Source organism: Macaca mulatta, chromosome X, assembly GCF_049350105.2.
Source record: "Macaca mulatta isolate MMU2019108-1 chromosome X, T2T-MMU8v2.0, whole genome shotgun sequence".
Lineage (NCBI taxonomy): Eukaryota > Metazoa > Chordata > Mammalia > Primates > Cercopithecidae > Macaca > Macaca mulatta.
The window spans coordinates 79,047,747-79,068,884 of record NC_133426.1 but is presented as its reverse complement, the minus strand read 5'-3'; the positions used below and the strand labels follow the sequence as shown (position 1 = coordinate 79,068,884).

Here is a 21,138-nt window from a genome sequence, read left to right as displayed (position 1 = left end):
GCCAAATGGTGTAGAGAGAGTGAGAACTGTGTAGAATTATACTACTGTCATATTTATTTCCTAGGTAATATTTTTGGTAGTTTTGTCACACAGTTAATGGATTTGTTTCTATTAACATGTAGGGCCTTCTTGACCTAATCATTTTTCACATGTGTTCCTGTGTAAATTCTAAATCCAAAGGTGCTAGGTCAGTAGCTAAATTGAGTTTATAGAAGAAAGGACCACTGCAAAATCAATTATTCCAATTTGGCGCTGGGTCATTTACTTGCCTTTGGGAGGATTCTTAATACCCATTTACCCCAAATGCAAATAACCTGAAAGCTGAAATGATTAAAGTTTGGTGGGCTATTATAGTAGAAATCTGGAGATAAAAATTGCTACTAAAAGGAACTGTGGTTGGCCATCTTAGTAACCAAAAAACTTTAAATTCCAAACATTCAGGAAATGGCAAAGGAGATAGAGGCAAACTGAAAAAGTAGTAAAATGGTAAATGGGGATAGACAAGTAAAGAGGTAAGGGAAACTGTGAAAATTGACTAATTTCAACAACATTACAGTATTAAAATGGTGAAAGGGAAGTAGACATGAAGGAGAAGTAGAAGAAAGTACAAGAAAAAAAAAAGCAATAGGTGCAGATAGAAAGATACCAAAACTTTTTAGCATAGTGATTAAGCTTATGGGCTGAGGAGCCAGACTGCCTACATTCAAATTCAAATACCTCCCTATTTCCCCCTCTCCTCTGCCCCCGCGACCACCATTCCACTCTTTGCTTCTATGAGTTTGACTATTTTAGATTCCTCATGTAAGTAGTATCATGCATTTGTCCTTCTTGTCTGGCTTATTTCACTTAGCTTAATATCCTCCAGGTTCGTCCATGTTGTCACATGATTTCCTTTTTTTTAAAGGTGGAATAATAATCCATTTTATGTGTATATCACATTTTCTTTATTCATTCATCCATCAGTGAACACTTAGATATCTACTGTACAGCATAGCACCTACAGTTAACAGTACTGCATTATATACTTAAAAATTTGCTAAGAGAGGCCAGGCGGGGTGATTAACTCCTGTAATCCCAGAACTTTGGGAGGCTAAGGCAGGTGGATCACTTGAGGTCAGGAGTTCAAGACCAACTTGGCCAACATGGTGAAACCCCATCTCTACTAAAAATACAAAAATTAGCCAGATGTGGTGGTGCTCGCCTGTAACCCCAGCTACTCAGGAGACTGAGGCAGGAGAATCATTTGAACCTGGAAGGTGAAGAGGTGGACGTTGCAGTGAGCTGAGATTGTACCACTGCACTCCAGCCTGGGCAACAGAGCAAGACTCTGTCTCAAAAAAAAAAAGTTTGGTAAGAGGGTAGATCTTATTTTAACTGTTCTTATTACAATAAATAAATAAATAAATAGGGCAGGAAAAAACTTTTGGATGTAAGGGATAATTTTATGGCATAGATTGTGGTGATGGTTTCATGGGTGTATACTCAACTCCAGATTCATCAGGTTGTAAACATTAAGTATGTACAGCTTTTGGTATGTCAATCATATGTTTCTTTGTTTTCTATTGCTTTAACTGAATACCTGAGACTGAGTAATTTATAAAGAAAATAAATTTATTTCTTACATTTTGGAGGCTGAGAAGTTCAAAGTTGAGAAGCCACATCTGGTGAGGGCCTTCTTGCTCGTGAGGACTCTGCAGAGTCCCAAGGAGTGCAGGGCATCACATGGCAAGGGGCTCAGAAGAGATGGCCAAATTGGTCTTTTTAACAGACCTACTCTTGTGGTAACTAACCCACTGCCTCAATAACCCATTAATCCATAAAGAGATTATTCTTGAGGGTAGAGCCCTCATGACTCAATCAGCTCCACAAAGGCTTCACCTCTTCATACTGTTACATTGGGGTTTAAGTTTCAATATGAGTTTTACTTCACAGGGTTGTTGTGAAACTTTATTGAGTTAACAATATTGAAAGCACCTAGTACAGTTCCTGGCATGTGGTAATCACTTAATAGATATCAGCTATTATTTTTATTATATGCCAACAACAGAGGAAAGCCAAACATTACTACCAATGAAAGTAAAAAATTATCAGAGGTATGCTAATATGTAAAGAGAAAATAGATGTCTGAGCATGTCTTAGGTCCAAATAAAACATTATTGGAAATCTATAATGCCAACTTCTGATATCAGTACTGGAATAAAAGATTGTTGCAAAATCTTTGCCAGTAACAAACTGTTGAACAGTGCAGGTGTCTGGCTCTGCCTAGGTAAGGTAGCCACCTGCTATTTTACATAAATTTCTTGATGTTGTGATCAAAGCCCCTGACCTTTAATGAACCTAAAACAGCAAATGCACATAAGTAAATACAGTTGACTGAGCCCTGCGCTTTTTCTTAAAGATTGATTTTGTGGTTTGTAATTCACCAGGGTATTTAAGAAGCAAGATGTATCTGGAAAAACAAAAACAAAACAACTGCCAAACTACAAAGCTGTAGACACATTTCAGAAATATGCTTTCAGAATTATGTTTGCAGAATCTAGTTTCTTCCATGAACATCTTTGTGTTGATGATGTGAAAGACAAAATGTACCAGACAATTAAGGAAGTGATTTTATTCAGGTATTGCAATGGGAGAATAGTTATTAATGAGGACCAGCTCAAAGAAAAGGAAGGAAGCCTGGCATTTTATAGAGACAGTTAAACAAGGGAGTCATCTGTAAGTCTTTTGGGAGTTGTGAGGAAGGATGGAGACGGGTCTTCCCTTGGAATAATGTGTCAGTGTAGGATGGTCACTTATGGTTAGCCTTTTCCTGGAAAACAAAAGGTTGGGGGCCATTTTTAACCATTACTGCTTTCTGGGGTACGCAGGGCTCAAATAAACTTAAATACTGTCATTTCTCTCTTTTGTTTGAAACAAATATCATTTATCATTGAGTAAGTCAGAGGAGAACATAAAGCTCCTAAGTGAGGTGAAACTGAAGTCTAAGAAATAGTCTTTCAAGGACTCTTGTTGGTGTTGTTCCTGCAAAGCCACTTGAACCATCTGTTGAGAGGCAGTGGCAAAGGTCAGTTGTTTTAGGGTCCTGGAAATTAGGCATATTAAAACAGGGATGGCAACAGTGAAAAAAGAAATTTGGCCAGGTGTGGTGGCTCACACCTATAATCTCAGCACTTTGGGAGGCAGAGGTGGGTGGATTGCTTAAGCTCAGGAGTTCAAGGCCAGCCTAGGCAACATGGCAAAACCCTGTCTCTACAAAAAATACAAAAAATTATCTGAGTGTGGTGGCATGCACCTGTAGTCCCAGCTACTTGGGAGGCTGAGATGGGAGGATCACTTGAGCCTGGTGGAGGCTGCAGTGAACTGAGATCATGCCACTGTATTCCAGCCTGAGTGACAGTGAGACCCTATCTCAAAAAAAAGTTAATTTAAAAGATTATATTATAGTAAAGAGCCAAGAATTGAACACTGAAAGTAACCAGTCCAATGGATTCTGAGGCATCAGTGGAAGAGAACTTTTCCATTTTGCAGCACCACTCATAGAGCTAGGGTATGGGTACTCTTGGCAATGTTGTTTGTCCACAGTCTTGGTTACTGCTATGGTTTATATGTGGTTTCCCCCTGCCAAAACTCTGTTGAATTTAATCCCCAGTGTTAAGAGGTGGGGCCCAATGGGAGGTATCTGGGTCTTGGGAGCAGATAGCTCATGAATAAATTAATGCCCTCCTGCAGAAGTGAGTGAGTTTTTATTCTCTCATGAGAATGGATTTGTTCCCACATTACTAAGTTGTTTTTTAAAAAGTCTAGTATCCTCAGTTTCTCTCTCTGGCTTCCTGTCTCACCATGTGATCTCTTTGCACACAGCTGCTCTCCTGCTTTCTACCGTGAATGGAAGTAGTATGAGGGAGGCCCTTACCAGATGCAGCTGCCCAATTTTGAACTTTCCAGCCACCAGAATTATAAGCCAAATAAACCTCTTTTCTTTATATGTTATCCAACCTCAGGTATTCTGTTATAGCAACACTAAATGGACTAAGGCAGTCACCTTTCATGTAAAAGGTATGCATGACTTGGACATTTCTTACAACTTCTATCATAGTCTAGGCAGCAGCTTGTTAAAGGAGAATTCTAGTCATGCATGGTCGGCTGCAGTTCTGTGTTCGTCTAGGTTTATATTGAGCCACTGGGGTTTAGCTTGCAGGGCTGCCTCAAATTCTGGAAAAGAGGGTAAGCTCCAAAGCAACCTAGAGTCCCAATAGGGATTTGGGCAGTTGGATTTTGGTTCTCAGTGACTCCAAGTCAGGTGGGAGGGAGAAAACTTGGAAAAGTTAGTTTGGAGGATGTTAGCCAGATATTGAAGTAACCTAGAAGAATTGAAAATTTGGCAAAGATTGACGATTTGAACAAGTTAACAAGATCCAGTTTTATTTACAAGTAGGTGCCAAAACTGGTTTTTCCACAGAAGAAAAGGAAGTCAATTATCTAATTTTTTTTTTGAAACAGAGTCTCTGTCACCCAGGCTAGAGTGCAGTGGCACAATCATAGCCCACTGCAGCCTCAGACTCCCAGGCTGAAGCAATCCTCCTGCCTCAGCCTCCTGAGTAGCTAGGACTAAAAGTGCATGCCCAGCTAATTTTTTAAACTTTTTGTGAAGATGAGTTCTTGAACTCCTAGCCTCAAGCAATCCTCTCACCCCAGCCTCCCAAAGTGCTGGGATTACAGCATGAGCCACTGTGCCTAGCCCTAAGGAAGTCAATTATATCTCCACCAGACAAGATAAAGTTTGCTTATCCATCAGTAACCTGCAGCTTATACATAGGTACAAAATAGCTCAAAGACAGTGAATAGGACTAGACTCTGATAACCTAGAATGGTGTGCTATAGATGAGGCAGAGTTTTCTGCTGAAACACAAAATTTCTCTCTATAGTCACTTCCTTTTGACTAAAGATAATCTCAAGAAAGATTATTCTTGAATGCAAAATAAGGCTGGTCTCAAACAACAAAAGAAAAATAGTTAAACTGGAGTTCATCAAAATGTAAAGCTTTGGGGCTTCAAAGGATATTTATCAACAAAGTGAAACAACAACCTACAGAATGGGAGAAAATATGTGCAAATTGTATATCCAATAAGTGTGCGATAGCCATAATATAAAAAGAACTCTTACAACTCAACAGCAAAAAAATTAAAAATTTAAAAAATTTTTAAATTTTAGGCCAGGCGCGGTGGCTCACGTCTGTAATCCCAGCACTTTGGGAGGCCGAGGTGGGCAGATCACGAGGTCAGGAGATCGAGACCATCCTGGCTAACATGTTGAAACCCCGTCTCTACTAAAAAATACAAAAAATTAGCTATGCATGGTGGCGGGCGCCTGTAGTCCCAGCTACTTGGGAGGCTGAGGCAGGAGAATGGCGTGAACCCAGGAACCGGAGCTTGCAGTGAGCCGAGATAGCACCACTGCACTCCCGCCTTGGCGATAGACCAAGACTCCATCTCAAAACAAACAAACAAACAAACAAAATTTTAAAATTTAAAAATGGGCAAAGGACTTGAATAAACATATGTAAAAAGAAGGTATACAAATGGACAACAAGCTCATAAAACAATGCTTGACATCATTAGTCATCAGGAAAATGCAAATCAGATCCACAAGTAGATACCACTTCACACATACTAGGATGGCTAGGATTTAACAACAAAAATAACTTGAAAATAACAAGTGTTGGTGAGGAAGTGGAGAAGTTGAAGCCCTTATACACTGCTGGCAAGAAAGTAAAATGGTGCAACTACCATGGAAAACAGTTTGGTTGTTCCTCAAAAGTTAAACATAGAATTACTATATGACCTAAACATTCCACTTCTAAGTGTAAATATTCAAAAGAATTGCAAACATGTACTCAAATGAATACTTATGCACAAATGTTTATAGCAGCACTATTCACAATAGCCATACAATGAGAACAACAAAAATATTACCCATTTGTCAACAGATGAATGGATAAACAAAATGTGGGGTGTGTGCATGTGTATATATGTGTGTGCGTGTGTGGTGTGTGTGATGGAATATTATTCAGCCCTAAAAAAAGAACAGAGTACTGGCACATGCTACAACATGGATGAACCTCAAACACATTATATTAAGTGAAAGCCAGACATAAAAGATCACATATTGTGTGATTACACATATAAAATATCCAAAATAAGTAAATCCATAGACATCCAACACAGATTAGTGGTTGTCAAAGGCTGGAAGAGGGATGAGAGTGTAAGGAGTGAATGTTTAATGAGCATGGATTTTCTTTTGTGGTAATGGAAATGTTTTAGAACTAGGTTGAGGTGAAGGTTACATGGTATTGTAAAGGTACTAAATGCCACTAAATTGTACACTTTAAAATGATTAATTTTATGTTATGTAAGTTTTGCCTCAATAAAAATGTTAAAAACTAAAAATTAAGTCTTACTAGATTTAGCCTGATTATTTACATAGGCACAGTAAGAATGGTAACTTACCAAATAGACCTTAAGCTTGCTTTGCTCGAAGTTTTCATAAGGAATCTCAATTTGAAATTTTAAAAGCCTATCAAGCTAAGAAGATTTTACTTGCTGTATCTATAAATGTGGGAGAACTGTTCTCTTTTTGAAGTCGACAGAATATCCTAAGCTTCTAAGGCTTGCCAGGAAGTAACCTTCCTTACTCAGTTGTAAGGCTGAGAACCCTGTAAGTCAGGTACCAGGCTAGTTTTCCCAAGAGGGCTTTGTATGCATTGGCTCCAAAAAGTCAGCCTTAGTTCCTTAAAAGTGTCTGATCATATCTGATTCAGTGAGCATCATTCACAAATATGACATTCCAGGCAAGGCCTTGGTTACATACCAATGTTTCTAATCATGTCCTGGTAAGAAGGGCAGACAGATTTTTATTGAACCAATGCAGATATTTATATTGCTATGAAAATAAGAATACTCAATGAGAGTTTCCAAATCCTGGAGAACTCAGGGATATAAGATATCATTTACAAACCTTTCGTTTCAGTTTACAAAAGCATGGTCTACTAGATAGTTATGAATTATAGATAGTATAAGAGAGAAGAGAAATGGGAAATGAGTTTCTTATATATCCAGAAAACAGAATATTCAAGCTTTAGCAATATTCCAAACAAAACCCAAATCATCACTTCTGTCATTCAGGTCTATGTAATTAGTTATTTTTCCACTCCACCTTGGGTTGCACTATCTTATTAACACACTTGCTTCTCAACTAGAATTCTCAAAATCCTGCCTCAGTTCACTAGTGTGGTGTCAAAGTTGTTTAAACCATCTCATCATAAGCCTGTACACAAAAGTACCTGGCATAGTTCTTTTCCACGGGGCTCTGAGAAAGCCCTTTGTTGAAGATGAAGCCCTCTAGCTTGTAGCTGATTGCAAGTGCTTTCAGGGAAGCATTGGTGTAAAACATAAAAAGCTGTCTACCTGTAGATGATAAAAGACTTATAATAGCTATGGTTAACTTATTGCTGATCATTTTCAAAAGGGAAAAATACAATGAGAGTTCATTACAAGAATAATAAAGCAACTGACAAAGAGGTGCAATTTCTGTGGCATGTAAAATGAGATAAAAGTCAATCCAAAAATTTATTTTCGACAAAATATCTTTTTTTTTTTGAGACGGAGTCTCACTCTGTCACCCAGGCTGGAGTGCAGTGGCGCCACCTCGGCTCACTGCAACGCCCCCTCCCGAGTTCAAGCGATTCTCCTGCCTCAGCCTCCCAAGTAGCTAGGACTACAGGCATGTGCCACCACGCCCGGCTAATTTTTTTTTTTTTTTTTTTTTTTTTTGGTATTTTTAGTAGAGACAGGGTTTCACCCTGTTAGCCAGGATGGTCTCAATCTCCTGACCTTGTGATCCTCCCGCCTCGGCCTCCCAAAGTGCTGGGATTACAGGTGTGAGCCCCCACGCCCGGCCAAAATATCTATTTTCTTAAAAATTTTTATTTTAGGTTCGGGGATACTTGTGAAGGTCTGTTACTTGGTAAACTTGTGTCACAGGGGTTTGTCATACAGATTATTTCATCACCCAGGTATTAAGCCCAGTACCCAACAGTTATCTTTTCTGCTCCTCTCCTTCCTCTCACCCTCCACCCTCAATAGACCCCAGTGTCTGTTGTTTCCTTCTTTGTGTTCATGAGTTCTCATCATTTAGTTCCCACTTATGAGTGAGAACATGCGGCATTGATGAGCATTCCAGGTCTTTGTTGTTGTGAATAGTGCCACAGTGAACATTCACATGCATGTGTCTTTGATGGTATATGATGCATGGTAGAATGATTTATGTTCCTCTTGGTGTATACACAGTAGTGGGATTGCTGAGTCAAATGGTAGTTCTACTTTTAACTCTTTGAGAAATCACCATACTGCTTTCCTCAATGGTTAAACTGGTTTACTCTCCCATCAACAGGGTACAAGTATTTTCTTTTCTCTGCAACCTCGCCAGCATGTGTTATTTTTTTGAACTTTTAATAGTAGCAACTCTGACTGGTATGAGATGGTATCTCATTGGGGCTTTGATTTGCCTTTCTCTAATGATAATTGATACTGAGCTTTTTTTCCTATGCTTGTTGGGTACATGTATGTCGTCTTTTGAAAACTATCTGTTCATATCCCTTGCCTACTTTTTAATTGGGTTTTTGTTTTTCTCTTTTAAACTTGTTAAGTTCCTTAAAGATACCGGATATTAGACCTTTTTCAGATGCATAGTTTGCAAATATTTTATCCTATTCTCTGGGTTGTCTGTTTACTCTGTTGATAGTTTATTTTGCTGTGCAGAAGCTCTGAAGTTTAATTAGATCCCATTTGTCAATTTTTGCTTTTGTTGGAATTGCATTTGTTGTCTTTGTCATGAAATCTTTGCCCGTTCCTATATTCAGAATGGTATTACCTAGGTTGTCTTCCAGGGTTTTTACAGTTTTGGGTTTTACATTTAATTCTTTGATCCATCTTGAGTTGATATTTGTATATGCTATAAGAAAGGGGTCCAGCTTCAATCTTCTGAATATAGCTAGCCATATTCAGCACCATTTACTGAATAGTGAGTCTTTCCCCCATTGCTTGCTCTTGTCAACTTTGTTGAAGATCAGATGGTCATAGGTGTGCAGCCTTATTTCTGGGCTCTCTATTCTGTTCCATTGGTCTATGTATCTGTTTTTGTACCATTACCATGCTGTTTTGGTTACTGTCGCCCTGTAGTATAGTTTGAAGTTGGGTAACATGATGCCTCAAGCTTTGTTCTTTTTGCTTAGGATTGTCTTGGCTATTTGGGCCCTTTTTTGGTTCCATATGAATTTTAAAATAGTTTTTTCTAGTTCTGTGAAGAATGTCACATATAGTTTGATAGGTATAGCATTGAATCTGTAAGTTGCTTTGAGCAGTATGGCCATTTTAATTATATTGATTCCTCCTATCCATGAGCATGGGATGTTTTTCCATTTGTTTGTGTCTTCTCTGATTTATTTGAGCAGTGTTTTGTAATTCTCATTGTAGAGATCTTTCACCTCCCTGGTAAGCTGTATTCCTAGGTATTTTATTCTTTTTGTGTCAATTGTGAATGAGAGTTCTTTCATGATTTGGTTCTTGGGTTGACTATTGTTGATATGTAGGAACGCTAGTGATTTTTGTACATTGATTTTGTATCCTGAAACTTTGCTGAAGCTGTTTATCAGCTGAAGGAGGTTTTGAGCTGAGATTATGAGGTTTTCTAGATATAGAACCATGTCATCTGCAGAGATGGTTTGACTTCCTCTCCTCCTATTTGGATGCCCATTATTTCCTTCTCTTACCTGATTGCTCTGACTAGGACTTCCAATACTCTGTTGAATAGGAGTCATGAGAGAGAGCATCTTTGTCTTGTGCCAGGTTTCCAGGGGAATGCTTCCAGCTTTTGCCCATTCAGTATGATGTTGGCTGTGGGTTTGTTATAGATGGCTGTTATTATTTTTAGGTGTGTTCCTTCAATACCTAGTTTATTGAGAGTTTTTAACATGAAGCGGTGTTGAATTTTATTGAAAGGCTTTTCTGCCTCTATTGAGATGATCATGTAGTTTTTGTCTTCAGTTCTATTTATGTGATGAATCACATTTATTGATTTGCATATATTGAACCAACCTTGCATCATAGAGATGAAGCCTACTTGATCATGGTGGATTAGCATTTTGTTGTGTTGCTGGATTCAGTCTGCAAGTATTTTGTTGAGGATTTTTGCATTAATATTCATCAAGAATATAGGCTTGATGTTTTCTTTTTTGTTGTGTCTCTGCCAGGTTTTTGTATCAGAATGATACTGCTCTCATAGAATGAGTTGAGGAGGAGTCCCTCCTCCTAAATTTTTTGGAATAGTTTCAGTAGGGATAGTACCAGCTTTCTTTATATATCTGGTAGAATTTGGCTGTGAATATATCAAGTGGCAGGCTTTTTTTGGTTGGTAAAGCTATTTATTACTGATTCCATTCTGGAGCTCATTATTGGTCTGTTTAGGGAATCAGTTTCTTCCTGGTTCAGTCTTAGGAAGGTGTATTTGTCCAGGAATTTATCCATCTCTTCTGGGTTTTCTAGTTTGTGTGCACGGAGTGTTCATCATAGTTTCTGCTGGTTATTTTTGTTTCTGTGGAGTCAGTGGTAACATTCCTTTCGTCATTTCTAATTTTGTTTATTTGGATCTTCTCTCTTTTCTTCTTTATTAGTCTAGCTAGCGGCCTATCTATCTTATTAATTTTTTCAAAAATCCAACTTTTGCATTCATTGATCTTTTGAATGGTTTTTCATGTCTCAGTTTCCTTCAGTTCACCTTTGATTTTGGTTATTTCTTGTCTTCTGCTAGCTTTGGAGTTGATTTGTTCTTGCTTCTCTAATTCAGTTGTAATGTTAAGTTATTAATTTGAGGTCTTTCTACCTTTTTGATGTGGGCGTTTAGTGCTAGGAATTTCCCTCTTAACACTGCCTTAGCTGTTTCCCAGAGATTCTGATGTATTGTATCTATTTTCTTATTAGTTTCAAATAACTTCTTGATTTTTGCCTTAATTTTATTATTTACCCAAAAGTTATTCAGGAGGATGTTGTTTAGTTTCCATGTAATTACATGGCTTGGATTGATTTTCTCAGTCTTGACTTCTATTTTTATTGTGCTGTGTCTCAAGAGTGTATTTGGTGGTATGATTTCGGTTATTTTGCACCTGCTAGGGATTGCTTTATGTCTAATTATGTGGTTGATTTTAGAGTATGTGCTATGTGGCAATGAGAAGAGTGTTGTTTTTGGGTGGAGAGTTCTGTAGAGGTCTACCAGATCCAGACAAAATATCTATATACATGATTATTAGCCCTTGTCGTAGTACGTCTGTGTTCCTCTAAAGGAATACCTGAATCTGGGTAATTTGTAAAGAAAAGAGGTATTTGGCTCATAGCTCTGCAGTCTGTACAAGAAGCATGGTGCCAGTATCTGCTTCTGGTAAGGGCTTCATGCTGCCTCCACTTATGACAGAAGGTAAAGGGAAGCCACGTGAGCAAATCACATGGTGAGAGAGGAAGCAAGAGAGAGGGAGAAGGTGCCAGGCTCTTTTTAACAAACAAGAGTTTGTTTTTTAACAAAACAAGAGTTCAGGGGAACTCTTGCAGGAACTAATAGAGTGAGAACTCACTCATTACTGTGAGAACACAACCAAGCCATTTGTAAGGGATCCACCCCCATCACCCAACACTTCCCACTAGGCCCCACCTCCAACACTGGGGATCAAATTTCAACATGAGGCTTGGAAGGCCAAATATCCAAACTGTAGAAAGCTTATTTTCAAAGAAGAGAGGATATTCTATGTAATTTATTAAAATGTATGAACATTATCTTTATAGAGAAAAAATATTCAGATATAACATATAATAATCCTGACATAATATATCATGAATATACCAAGCATATAGTTTGAACATACCCAGAATATATCAAGAACATCAAGTAAAGAGATTTAGTAATCTGGAATAGTTCTTAAACATGTGTATATTAACAGAATTTCATAGGTAAAGGATGTGAATCCCCATTTGAAAACTAATGACTGGGAAAATGCTAGGTTCAAAACAAAGAAGCAATGTGGAGACCAAGTTAACATTTTAAAAAACTGAAATTATTACTGAAAACACTATACTATAGTCATCTAATATCTGGCAAAGCAGCATCAGGATTCTGACATATCTTGGCCAGTGACGGCACTAATGAATCTGTAGAAAGGTTCCATACAGCATACAATTTCTAAAATGTTTATTTTAGGTTTAACATTTTACCTATACCGATTTAACCTAGAAAAAGCAAAGCATCTCTTCTGATTTGACATCTCTTCCCATGCAACTCCTCAATAGTAATATATTGAATAAATCTAATTCTTTCTAGCACTTCTCTTTCAACAAAGTGAAAGAACAAATTTTTTTTTTTTTTTTTTTTTTTTTTTTTTGCCATTTTAACAGTGAGGAAACCAAATTCTAGCTTTGCATCAGAATATTTGGTACTAAAGTTCTTTTTGGAAATATTATAAATAAACTCATCAAACCTTAGCCAGCCACCTCAACAAATAAAATTCCCTCTCTGTGATCCCTCTATAACTTTCTATATCTATATACATCCTTTATAACAACTTCTTTAATTGGCAAAAAATAACATGTTCATTAACAGACCCAAGTATACATAACTTCTCTGTAGCATATTGAAATAAGAAGCAAAAGCATACAAAATTATATGTAGTAATTAATGTTTCAGCATTCTCTTACTTAGAAATAGTCTAGGTATGTAATGAATATTCATTAATTGATTCAATTTTAATATCAGCCCAAAGTTTTTAGTTACCTAAAGATTTTGTAAATTATCTTCAAGCTGATATACTACAAAATATAATTACTGTTGAAATAAAGTTTATCAGAATAATGATTCAACTTGATTTAAACAAGTTTACTTTTTTTATAATCATAAACACTTAGGAGAAGTAATGTTAGCTCATTCAATCAGTAAACCTGTCTATGTTTAGGAAGAATATACTCAAGTAGAAAAAAAAATCTACCTGTATATTATGCCCAACACTGATAAATCAGAAAAGACATGGCAGGTTTTAGTAAGCCAAAATTACTAAATTAGTCTCATTTGCCCAAGATTTACCTAAATTATGTGAACTTGAATTCTTAAAGTATTTGAGTTTTTATAGGAATACCTTTTTTAGCATATTGAAAATCTTGAACGTTCAATTTCCTTATTTTCTGGGGATTTTAGGAATATTCTATTTATCTAAACACTTATTATTTCTATAAGCCAATGATAATAGAGCTCCTTTAATTTAAGAGACGTTATCATCTAATTTAGTAATAGTAATACTATCCAGAGGTAGAAAAATGTTACAAATTCACACAATGAGACATAAAGGACTTTCTGAATGATAGACATCATCATCATCATCATTATTATTATTATTCAGCCTATTGCCATGAGGAGAATCTTCATTAGTGTAAGGAACATCTTAAAGAAAAGGAAGGGGGCCACCTGCTTAATGGAGACAGGTAAATAAGGGAGTCATCTCCCAGTCTTCTGGGCATGCTGAGGAAAGAGAGAGATGAGTCTTTCCTTGGAATATGTCAGGGCAGGGGCATGCCCAAGATGGCCAAATAGGAACAGCTCCAGCCTCCAGCTCCCAGCATGAGTGACACAGAAGGTGGGTGATTTCTGCATTTTTAACTGAGGTACCGGGTTCATCTCACTGGGTTGTGTCGGACAGTAGGCGCTGGTCTGCAGGTGCAGCCCGACCAGCAAGAGCTGAAGCAGGATGAGGCATCACCTCACCTGGGAAGCACAAGGGGAAAGGGAATTCCTTTTCCTAGCCAAAGGAAATTGACACACACAACACCTGGAAAATTGGGTAACTCCCACCCTAATACTGCACTTTACCAAGGGTCTTAGCAAACAGCACACCAGGAGATTATATCCCATACCTGGCCCAGAGGGTCCCACACCCATGGAGCCTCCCTCATTGCTAGCACAGCAGTCTGAGATCTAACTGCAAGGCGACAGCGAGGCTGGGGGAGGGGTGCCCGCCATTGCTGAGACTTAAGTAGGTAAACAACGCCCCTGGGAAACTCGAATTGGGTGGAGCCCACCACAGCTCAAGGAGGCCGTTCTGCTTCTGTAGACTCCTCCTCTGGGGACAGGTCTTAGCTAAACAAAAAGCAGCAGAAACCTCGGTAGAGGTAAATGCCCCTGTCTCACAGCTTTGAAGAGAGCAGTGGATCTCCCAGCACAGAGGTTGAGATCTGAGAATGGACAGACTGCCTGTTCAAGTGGGTCCCTGACCCCTGAGTAGCCTAACTGGGAGACATCCCCCACTAGGTGCAGACCGACACCTCACACCTCACACAGTGGAGTACCCCCCTGAGACGAAGCTTCCAGAGCAAGAATCAGACAGCAACACTTGCTGTTCAGCAATATTCTATCTTCTGCAGCCTCCGCTGCTGATACCCAGGCAAACAGGGTCTGGAGTGGACCTCAAGCAAACTCCAACAGACCTACAGCTGAGGGTCCTGATTGTTAGAAGGAAAACTACCAAACAGAAAGGACACCCACACCAAAACCCCATCGGTACGACATCATCATCAAAGATCAAAGGCAGATAAAACCACAAAGATGGGGAAAAAGCAGTGCAGAAAAGCTGGAAATTCAAAAAATCAGAGTGCATCTCCCCCTCCAAAGGAACGCAGCTCATCACCAGCAAAGGAACAAAGCTGGACGGAGAATGACCTTGATGAGTTGAGAGAAGGCTTCAGTCCATCAAACTTCTCACAGCTAAAGGAGGAACTAGGTAACCAGCGCAAAGAAACTAAAAACCTTGAAAAAAGATTTGACGAATGGCTAACTGGAATAACCAATGTAGAGAAGTCCTTAAAAGAACTGATAGAGATGAAAACCATAACACAAGAACTACATGACAAATGCATAAGCTTCAGTAACTGACTCGATCAACTGGAAGAAAGAGTATCAGCGATTGAAGATCAAATTAATGAAATGAAGTGAGAAGAGAAGTGTAGAGAAAAAAGAGTAAAAACAAATGAACAAAGCCTCCAAGAAATATCGGATTATGTGAAAAGACCAAATCTACGTCTGATTGGTGTGGCTGAAACTGACAGGGAAAATGGAACCAAGTTGGAAAACACTCTGCAGGATATCATCCAGGAGAACTTCCCAAACCTAGTAAGGCAGGCCAACATTCAAATTCAGGAAATACAGAGAATGCCACAAAGATACTCCTCGAGAAGAGCAACTCCAAGACACATAATTGTCAGATTCACCAAAGGTGAAATAAAGGAAAAAATTTTAAGGGCAGCCAGAGAGAAAGGTCGGGTTACACACAAAGGGAAGCCCATCAGACTAACAGCAGATCTCTCGGCAGAAACTCTACAAGCCAGAAGAGAGTGGGGGCCAATATTCAACATTCTTAAAGAAAGGAATTTTCCACCCAGAATTTCATATCCAGCCAAACTAAGTTTCATAAGTGAAGGAGAAATAAAATCCCTTACAGACAAACAAATGCTTAGAGATTTTGTCACCAACAGGCCTGCCCTACAAGAGATCCTGAAGGAAGTACTAAACATGGAAAGGAACAACCAGCACCAGTCATTGCAAAAACATGCCAAAATGTAAAGACCATCGATGCAAGGAAGAAACTGCATCAACTAACAATCAAAATAACCAGCTAATATCATAATGACAGGATCAAGTTCACACATAACAATATTAACCTTAAATATAGATGGACTAAATGGTCCAATTAAAAGACACACACTGGCAAATTGGATAAAGAGTCAAGACCCATAAGTTTGCTGTATTCAGGAGACCCATCTCACATGCAGAGACACACATAGGCTCAAAATAAAGGGATGGAGGAAGATCTAACAAGCAAATGGAAACAAAAAAAAGCAGGGGTTACAATCCTAATCTCTGATAAAACAGACTTTAAACTATCAAAGATCAAAAGAGACAAAGAAGGCCATTACATAATGGTAAAGGGATCAATTCATCAGGAAGAGCTAACTATCCTAAATATATATGCACCCAATACAGGAGCACCCAGATTCATAAAGCAAGTCCTTAGAGACTTACAAAGAGACTTAGACTCCCATACAATAATAATGGGAGACTTTAACACTCCACTGTCAACATTAGACAGATCAACGAGACAGAAAGTTAACAAGGATAGCCAGGAATTGAACTCAACTCTGCACCAAGCGGACCTAATAGACATCTACAGAACTCTCTACCCCAAATCAACAGAATATACATTTTTCTCAGCACCACATTGCACTTATTCCAAAATTGACCACATAGTTGGAAGTAAAGCACTCCTCAGCAAATGTAAAAGAACAGAAATTATAACAAACTGTCTCTCAGACCACAGTGCAATCAAACTAGAACTCAGGACTAAGAAACTCAATCAAATCCGCTCAACTACATGGAAACTGAACAACCTGCTCCTGAATGACTACTGGGTACATAACAAAATGAAGGCAGAAATAAAGATGTTCTTTGAAACCAATGAGAACAAAGATACAACATACCAGAATCTCTGGGACACATTTAAAGCAGTGCGCAGAGGGAAATTTATAGCACTAAATGCCCACAAGAGAAAGCAGGAAAGATCTAAAATTGACACTCTAACATCACAATTAAAAGAACTAGAGAAGCAAGAGCAAACACATTCAAAAGCTAGCAGAAGGCAGGAAATAACTAAGATCAGAGCAGAACTGAAGGAGATAGAGACACAAAAAACCCTTCAAAAAATCAATGAATCCAGGAGCTGGTTTTTTGAAAAAGACCACCAAAATTGATAGACTGCTAGCAAGACTAATAAAGAAGAAAAGAGAGAAGAATCAAATAGATGCAATAAAAAATGATAAAGGGGATATCACCACTGACCCCACAGAAATACAAACTACCATCAGAGAATACTATAAACACCTCTACACAAATAAACTGGAAAACCTAGAAGAAATGGATAATTTCCTGGACACTTACACTCTCCCAAGACTAAATCAGGAAGAAGTTGAATCCCTGAATAGACCAATAGCAGGCTCCGAAATTGAGGCAATAATTAATAGCCTACCAACCAAAAAAAGTCCAGGACCAGACGGATTCACAGCTGAATTCTACCAGAGGTACAAGGAGGAGCTGGTACCATTCCTTCTGAAACCATTCCAATCAATAGAAAAAGAGGGAATCCTCCCTAACTCATTTTATGAGGCCAACATCATCCTGATACCAAAGCCTGGCAGAGACACACACACAAAAAAAGAATTTTAGACCAATATCCCTGATGAACATCGATGCAAAAATCCTCAATAAAATACTGGCAAACCGAATCCAACAGCACATCGAAAAGTTTATCCACCATGATCAAGTGGGCTTCAACCCTGGGATGCAAGGTTGGTTCAACGTACACAAATCAATAAATATAATTCAGCATATAAACAGAACCAAAGACAAAAACCACATGATTATCTCAATAGATGCAGAAAAGGCCTTTGACAAAATTCAACAGCCCTTCATGCTAAAAACTCTCAATAAATTCGGTATTGATGGAACGTATCTCAAAATAATAACTATTTTTGAGAAGCCCACAGCCAATATCATACTGAATGGGCAAAAACTGGAAACATTCCCTTTGAAAACTGGCCCAAGACTGGGATGCCCTCTCTCACCACTCCTATTCAACATAGTGTTGGAAGTTCTGGCTAGGGCAATCAGGCAAGAGAAAGAAATCAAGGGTATTCAGTTAGGAAAAGAAGAAGTCAAATTGTCCCCGTTTGCAGATGACATGATTGTATATTTAGAAAACCCCATCATCTCAGCCCCAAATCTCCTTAAGCTGATAAGCAACTTCAGCAAAGTCTCAGGAGACAAAATCAATGTGCAAAAATCACAAGCATTCTTATACACCAGTAACAGACAAACAGAGAGCCACATCATGAATGTACTCCCATTCACAATAGCTTCAAAGAGAATAAAATACCTAGGAATCCAATTTACAAGGGGTGTAAAGGACCTCTTCAAGGAGAACTACAAACCACTGCTCCGTGAAATAAAAGAGGACACAAACAAATGGAAGAACATACCATGCTCATGGATAGGAAGAATCAATATTGTGAAAATGGCCATACTGCTCAAGGTAATTTATAGATTCAGTGCCATCCCCATTAAGCTACCAATGACTTTATTCTCAGAATTGGAAAAAACTGCTCGAATGTTCATAGGGAACCAAAAAACACCCCACAATGCCAAGACAATCCTAAGCCAAAAGAACAAAGCTGGAGGCATCAGGCTACCTGACTTCAAACTATACTACAAGGCTACAGTAACCAAAACAGCATGGTACTGGTACCAAAACAGAGATATAGACCAATGGAACAGAACCAAGTCCTCAGAAATAATACCACACATCTACAGCCATCTGATCTTTGACAAACCTGACAAAAACAAGAAATGGGGAAAGGATTCCCTATTTAATAAATGGTGCTGGGAAAATTGGCTAGTCATAAGTAGAAAGCTGAAACTGGATCCTTTCCTTACTCCTTATACGAAAATTAATTGAAGATGGATTAGAGACTTAAATGTTAGACCTAAAACCATAAAAACCCTGGAAGAAAACCTAGGTAATACCATTCAGGACATAGGCATGGGCAAGGACTTCATGTCTAAAACACCAAAGGCAATGGTAACAAAAGCCAAAATTGACAAATGGGATCTAATTAAACTAAAGAACTTCTGCACAGCAAAAGAAACTACCATCAGAGTGAACAGGCAACCTACAGAATGGGAGAAAATTTTTGCAATCTACTCATCTGACAAAGGGCTAATATCCAGAACCTACAAAGAACTCAAACAAATATACAAGAAAAAAACAAACAACCCCATCAAAAAGTGGGCAAAGGATATGAACAAACACTTCTCAAAAGAAGACATTCATACATCCACCAGACACATAAAAAAATGCTCATCATCACTCGCCATCAGAGAAATACAAATCAAAACCACAATGAGATACCATCTCACACCAGTTAGAATGACAATCATTAAAAAGTCAGGAAACAACAGGTGCTGGAGAGGATGTGGAGAAATAGGAACACTTTTACACTGTTGGTGGGACTGTAAACTAGTTCAACCACTGTGGAAAACAGTGTGGCGATTCCTCAAGGATCTAGAACTAGAAATACCATTTGACCCCGCCATCCCATTACTGGGGATATACCCAAAGGATTATAAGTCATGCTGCTATAAAGACACATGCACACGTATGTTTATTGCAGCACTATTCACAATAGCAAAGACTTGGAATCAACCCAAATGTCCATCAGTGACAGACTGGATTAAGGAAATGTGGCACATGCACACCATTGAATACTATGCAGCGATAAAAAAGGATGAGTTCATGTCTTTTGTAGGGACATGGATGCAGCTGGAAACCACCATTCTCAGCAAACTATTGCAAGAACAGAAAACCAAACGCCGCATGTTCTCACTCATAGGTGGGAATTGAGCAATGAGATCACTTGGACACAGGAAGGTGAACATCACACCCCGGCTCCTTTTGTGGGGAGGAGGGAGGGGGGAGTGATAGCATTAGGAGATATACCTAATGTAAATGACGAGTTAATGGGTGCAGCACACCAACATGGCACATGTATACATATGTAACAAACTTGCAAGTTGTGCACATGTACCCTAGAACTTAAAGTATTAAAAAAAAAAAAAAAAAAAAAAAGAATATGCCAGGGCAGTGTGGTCCTTTGCAGTTCGCCATTTCTCATAACACAAAAGGGTGTAGGGTTTCTTAACCATCACTGCTTTTGCGAAAACACAGGGCTCGGGCAAATCTCAATGTTGTCAATGAGAAGAGTCTACTTTGTCAATTTTCTCTGTAGCTTTTCTCTGTATTCTCCTTTATGTGCCATATTATTTCTGGTTGCCTTTTTTGTTTGTTTTATGCCTTATCTCCCCAATTTAATTGTAAGTTCTGTGAGGAAAGGAAGTATGTCTTGTATTGATTTGTACTCTTCCTCCACATCTCTCTCCTCTTTTTGCCTAGCACTTAGTGTTCCGTCCCATCTACCTAAAAGTTATTGATGTTCAAAAGGATGACAGATTATCTCTTTTTTTAATGTGCTAAGGCAGTAAACTTACAAAATGTAAACTTTTCATAATTGGAAAATAGCATTCGTATCTAAGAACTTCCAAAAATCACATATTTAATTCTTATTTAAAGAGAATTCATAGATGGAGAAATCTTTTTCTTTAATTGGTCTTTACCTGGTTGCATACCTAAGGCCAAGCTTTTTTTTTTTGGCTAGATGATTGCTGAGTTCACCATCATGAAGCAGAGTCAGTGTCTAAAGATATTTTTACCAACCTTCTGCTTGCCAGTCTACATGTCATTGATTCAGCCTGTGAACCAGGGCATTATTTAGAATATGAAATGTTATTATGGAAGAGATCTCATGAAGAAGTTTATGCATTGTGTAGGCACTACAAAGAGCTTTACAGTCTCATAGGAGCAAAGATGCCATTTTAACTGTTGCTTATGCCTAGGCAATCTCAAGGAGAACTCAGAAAAAATGGGCTGGATATTTGAAGTGTCTGTGGAAGCAAAATAAATTAAGCATTTAGGATGAGGCCTTAAAAATAACTTATAGTACACTCTTGATGATAAAGAATGTTATTTTACATCTAATCAGCAAGGCTTAATGGAAGTGTAGTAAAAGAGCAGTTTAACCTTGACAAGGGGTTAAAGTGACGCAGTATCACTGATAGCACAAAAGTTAAAGGACACCAGTGAAGTCAATGAAGACAATTTTAGTAAAGAAAACAAAACAACTTTAGAAAAGACTGCTTCACTCTTCATTGTAATAATTGCATTTACAGACAGGCAACCACATTATACTGCCCAGGAGATTATGCATTTGTATGTTCTACACTCAGCTTTTATGAGCAACAAGTGCCAAAACTAACTTTTTAAAAATTCTAGGTTATGTCATAGGGTCAGTACAGAGAATCCAATCTCTAACATCTGGCTGAGCAAGATTGTCTTTA

At 38.3% G+C, this 21,138-nt stretch overlaps 1 protein-coding gene across 12 annotated transcripts in view; it reads left to right on the top strand.

Annotated features, from left to right (window-relative positions):
• Positions 1-21,138, top strand: part of HDAC8 (histone deacetylase 8) — a 247,934-nt gene that overhangs the window by 59,065 nt on the left and 167,731 nt on the right. The gene's annotated exons all lie outside the window — the stretch shown is intronic.